The 6,000-nt window shown below is 36.4% G+C and overlaps 1 protein-coding gene across 2 annotated transcripts in view; it reads right to left on the bottom strand.

Moving 5' to 3' along the window:
* METTL8 (methyltransferase like 8) overlaps positions 1-6,000 on the bottom strand; it is a 73,471-nt gene that overhangs the window by 38,498 nt on the left and 28,973 nt on the right. The gene's annotated exons all lie outside the window — the stretch shown is intronic.

Here is a 6,000-nt window from a genome sequence, read left to right as displayed (position 1 = left end):
GCAGGGACGGTGAGAGGATTCACCAGAGACAGAGTGGGGAGCAGAACAGTCCAACTGATGAAGTACACTGCTGAGGGGAGCAGCGGTCCGGTGAGGAGAGGTCTGATATGCCATGTGGTCACCTCTGGGGTGGGGATCAAACTCATGCTGAAGTGGCTTTAGCTTCTTAGTGCTGTGTTTAACCCACTGTGCCACTAGAGAGGGCCCAGGAAGGTATTTTTTAATATAATTTTATTAATTTATTTTGGGAATTCTAGGCAAATTTATTCTTGAGAATATTTCATTACCAGTAGATTAAAAGTCCAAGCACAGTAGCAGAATAAGACTACAAAACCTATTAAGTCTCATTCTGTGGACTGAGATGAGAGATATGAAAATTAGTCAAATAAACAAGTAAATACTATGTTAAGATATGACCCCCAGGCCCTCCCTGGTGGCGCAGTGGGTTAAAACACAGCACTGAGAAGCTAAAGCCCCTTCCACATGAGTTCGATTCCCGCTTGCCCCGGAGGTGACCACATGGTGTGGCAGACCTCTCCTGACCCGCCGGCTGTTCCCCTCAGCAGTGTACTTCATCCATCTGCCTGTTCTGCTCCCCACTCTGCTGGTGAAGAAGCCTCTCACCGCCCCTGAGCCTCTGGTCTGTACCCCAGTTCTGTATGCACAAATAAATCTTAAAAAAAAAGACATGACCCCAGCTATTTTTAATGCTAACCCCCATATAAAAATGCTGTTAAGAATAGCAATAACATATCTGCAAAATAAATTTTCACATACAAATTGCTAAACCCTAGCTCAAGAAGAGAAACATCAGCCAATTATGGAAGAATAAGTGAATCATTTAAAGAGTATGCCATTTTAATTATGTACTGATAAAGCGTGAACTTAAAATTTTATGTAACGGTCTTGAGAAATTCTAAGGGGTTTACTTTCGCCAGTAAGAACTCATTGTAATACTGTTGGCATCTCACCCCCACTCAGTTTATCACAGTATTCAGGCCCATGCTATAAGCTGTCAGGAAGAAAAAGATGTTAAAGGTGCATGTACATAATATGCAGTAGAGACTATATAAGATGCTAGTAAGCATAAAAATGGACATGCATTGTACTCCCTTTACTACTACCTTACTGAATTCCCAAACAAACTGCAGAATGCTAAAAACAACTCATTGTGCTCTCAAGCATAAAATTTTCAAGATTTTCCTTTTGGAACAAAAAAACTTGGTTATATATGCCAAAAACCTGAAATGGTTCCATGCAAATGTGACTAATAGTGATGAGAAATCAAACATTTAATAGCTAGTGCAAATCTCCTGTTTCCTGTTTGTTTTACCTTCTTCATTAAAGGAAGGCTCTTTGGTGAAAGCAAATCAAATTAAATACTCTATCTACCACAACTTTTTCTCTAATGTGCCTTTGCTCTTTTCTCCTGCCAGTGTTCCACATAAGACTAACAAAACCCTACCTGCACAATTATTTTTAGTTCTATCTGTACTTATTATTCATAAGATCCTCTGTATGTAGAAACTGATTACACCTAGGAAGGAAGACAACTTATGCTCAAAAGTGTAAAATGATGTAAATGTTTTCCACCCAGGAAAAGTCAAATCAAAATGAAACTTCAACCCTCTAAATAATCATGTTACACTTACCACTACCTATCTATATATAGAAGAGAAAAAAGGGAAAAAATTATTAGTTTCTCTATTATAAATGACTGACAACCTCTATAGAGAGTAGTCATAACCAGGCTGGATATTAAGCAATTCAGGAAAATGTCAAAGATAAATGTGCTCTGAAAGCTACTAGACCATAGAGAGAGTATGGTGTCGTCACACTCCTGCCCTTTTTTCTGTGCCAAGGTTGTTCTTTTCCTAATTGACCACATAGGTGTCTTTTATCTATTTTATTTATTTATTACCTGTAACAGTCACACACAGATTTGCACTGCTCTTTAACTTTATTATATAAATATATAAAATATATTTATATACTCTAGACAAATACATACTTATATAATCACCTTTTCAACTAAATTGCAAACTTCAAATAACTGCACCAGCTGCTTGTGAGTTAATTGTATAACTGACTACACAAAAATCATACTTTTTTTGACATAAATTTAGTTGGAAGGAAGTTATTTCATATTTTCCAGGGTGGTTCCTAAAATTCTTATAATATGAAAGAAGGAAGTGACACAGATAGTGACTACCATGATTAATAAATGTGTGCTTTATGTTATAACCAGATTAGCTTAATGTTTCACCAGGTCATGGTGCCATCTTGTGATGGAAAAAGGAGAGCAGGGCAGTGTCAGCCCCAAAGAATTCTGGTAATTCTTTCCAAGTGTAATCAGTTTCTACTCTTCAACATATAGAAAGTTTTATGACTATTTGATGCAGAGAGTTGGTTTCTGCAGGTACCCATTCTCTTTATGTATCCTCTCTTAACTGTTCAATGACATACCCTAATTTGAATAGAAGTAACAATGTTTTCATAATGAAACTTTAAGTTAGTAGTATTTTTATATGAAATACAAAGAGGTATAGTGAAAACTATCTCATTCAGCCAAAGAAGGCAACAGAGGAAGAAAAGAAAACCTAAAAATAGGATACAATTAGAAAAAAAATACCAGGATGGAATATTTAAAGCCCATCATATCAATAACTATATTGCTAATGGGCTCCATTAAAATACATAAATTGTCAATTTGCATGAAAAAGCAAGATCCTACATATACTGTCCACAAAAGAAGCACTTTAAATGTAAACATAAAAAGAGATTTAAAAAAATACCATACAGGACCCTCCCTGGTGGTGCAGTAGATTAAAGCACAGCACTAAGAAGCTAAAGCCACTTCAGTATGAGTTCAATCCCCGCCCCAGAAGTGATCCACATGGTTCAGCAGACCTCTTCTGACTGGCCCGCTGCTTCCCTCAGCAATGTACTTTGTCAATCAGCCTGCTCTGTTCTCCACTCTGTCTCTGGTGAATCCTCTCACTGCTCTTGCACCTCTGGCCTGTACCCCAGTTCTGTGTGTATAAATAAATAAATCTTAAAAAAAAAATACCATACAAATACTGAATTGAAAAATGTGTAAGGGCTATATTGATAAACAAAGTAAACTTAAATAAAGCATTACTATAGAGATAAAAAGGGACATTTAATAACAAGAGCCAATTCATCAAGAAATAGCCATCGTCAATGTACATGTGCCTAATAACAGAGCTTCAAAATACATGACACAAGTAGACAGAACTATTTAAAAGGAGAAACTAGGAAAATTACAGTATTATTCAGATATTTTAATGCTTTTCTTTTTTAAAGATTTATTTATTTGTGCATACAGAACTGGGATGCAGGCCAGAGGCTCAGGGATGGCAAAAGGCTTCACCAGAGACAGAGTGGGGAGTAGAACAGGCAGATCGACGAAGTACACTGCTGAGGGGAGCAGCGGGCGGGTCAGGAGAGGTCTGCATGCCATGTGGTCACCTCCGGGGCAGGCGGGAATCGAACTCATGCAGAAGTAGCTTTAGCTTCTCAGTGCTGTGCTTTAACCCGCTGCACCACCAGGGAGGGCCTTAATGCTTTTTTTAACCAGTAACAAATAAAACATTCAGAAACAAACCATTATAAAATCAATTAGGATATGGAAGACTTAAACATTATCAACTTTATCTAACTAGCATTTACAGAATACTAGTAATTGCAGAAAATATAGTGTCTACAAGAGTAGACCATATATACTGAGCTAAAATAAACTTCAAGCTATTGCAATAATACAGAGTATATTTCCTTACCATAGTCTACTTTTTGTATTGCTTATTAACTTTTATTAATAAATATCCCTCATCTCTGATATCATTTTCTGGAAGTCTACTATGTCTAATATTAAAATGACCTCATTGGGGTTATAGTGGGTTGTATACTGTATCATTTTTTTTTAAAAAAAGATTTATTTATTTATGTTTATAGAACTGGGGCCAGAGGTGTGGTGGGTGAGAATATTCACCAGAGACAGAGCGGGGAGCAGAACAGGCAGACTGACTGAAATACTGTGCTGAGAGGAACAGCTGGCAGGTCAGGAAAGATTTGTCATGCCATGTGGGTCAGCTCCTTGGGTGGGGATTGAACTCATGCTGCAGTGGCTTTGGAGAGCTTCATAATGCAGTGCTTTAACCAGCTGCACTGAGAGCCCCTATTGTATCATTTTTAAAAAATATTTTTTATGGGCCCTCCCTGGTGGCGCAGCGGGTTAAAGCACAGCACTAAGAAGCTAAAAGCCGCTTCCGCATGAGTTCGATGCCCGCCTGTCCCAGAGGTGACCACATGGTGTGGCAGACCTCTCCTGACCCGCCCGCTGCTCCCCTCAGCAGTATACTTCATTGATCTGCCTGTTCTATTCCCAACTCTGTCTCTGGTGAAGCCTCTCACCGCCCCTGAGCCTCTGGCCTGTACCCCAGTTCTGTATGCACAAATAAATAAATCTTAAAAAAAAAATTTTTTTTTTGTATATTTACATTTAAAGTGCTTCTCTTACAGGCAGCAACGTTGATTTTTATTTTTTTATCTAAAGTTAAAATAATAAGGTATCTGGAATCATTCCCAAATATTTATGAATTAAGCTATCCACTAGAGCAATGATTTATGAGTTATAAACCATAAGGTAAATTAAAAAATACGTTTAATTAAATAATAATGAAATCTAAATTAGCAAAAATTATGGGATACAGTTAAGCTTATAGTTAAAGGGAATTTATAGTTTTTATTACTTTTACTAGAAAGTAGTACTAGTACTTTTACTAGTTTTTATTAGTAGAAAGGAAAAGAATCTCAAACCAATGATATCAGCTTCAATCATAAGATGCTAGAAAAATAGGAATATTTCAGATATAAAGTAATTAGAAAGAAGGAAATAAAAGATAAAAGCATAATTTAAAAATAGAAAATGGACAAAACAGAGAAATCAAAGTCAAAAGTTGGTTCTCGGAATAGATTAATAAAACTGATAAACCTCTGGCAAAGCTGATCTCAAATGTTTATGTTTCAGAAAATACAAATTTCCAATAATAGGAATAATAGAGAAGACATCATCACAGACTCTACAGATGCTGAGAAGCTAGTAGATCAATCCCTCTAGATTTATTAGATGTGAAAAATAATTCACTAATAACATTTTATCAAAATTTCAGAAGAAAAAGTCTAAATAGCCTTAAATTTACCAAACAACTGTTGCTTGCTTCTACAAAAAAATTATGTACATAACACCTGAATGGGGATAGTTTATATTTTCCATTCACAATGTTGCAAACCAATAGTACCTTAATAAAAAAAAAAAACAGTAAAGAATAAAATTAGAAACTATAAAGCAAGTGAAAGCAGAACCAGAAGAGGTGTCATTTTTTTTATAGCAGTGTTATTCATAACACTAAGTGTCCATTGCAAGATGAACAAATAAACAAAGCATGACATGCACATAAAACAGAGTATTATTCAGCCTTTGCAAAGAAAGGGATTTTGACACACGTAACCAGAGGGATGAGTGCTGACATGTTCCACTAAGTAAAACAAGGCAGTCACAAAAGGACAGATGTTGTATTAACTCTATTATGAAGTTCTTAGAATAGACAAAAATTCAAAGACACGGAAAGTAGAATGGTGGTTGACAGGAGCTGGGGAGAGAAACAAATGCAGAGAGTTCAGTGTTTAAATGATATAGAAAATCAGTTGGGGAGGGTAAAAATGTTCTTGAGATGGAAAGCAGTGATGTTTGTCCAACAATGTAAATATACTTAATGACACTAAATTGTACACTTTAAAAAGGTTAGAAATTTTTAACTTTACCACATAAAAAATAAATAAGCAGCTCTTCAACCACCATAGCCCACTCATTTATGCTTTGCTCTTCCTCCTCCATGCCTTGGAGCTAGAGTGACCTGAGAAGTCACACCAGTGACCCAGCATCTCTACTGCATGAGTACAGTAGCCCACAAAAGGGAA

This window comes from Condylura cristata, unplaced genomic scaffold (assembly GCF_000260355.1).
Source record: "Condylura cristata isolate star-nosed mole 26May11 unplaced genomic scaffold, ConCri1.0 scaffold00002, whole genome shotgun sequence".
NCBI classification, from domain to species: domain Eukaryota; kingdom Metazoa; phylum Chordata; class Mammalia; order Eulipotyphla; family Talpidae; genus Condylura; species Condylura cristata.
Note: the sequence above shows the minus strand (reverse complement) of the source record. Positions and strands in the feature narration are given on the sequence as shown.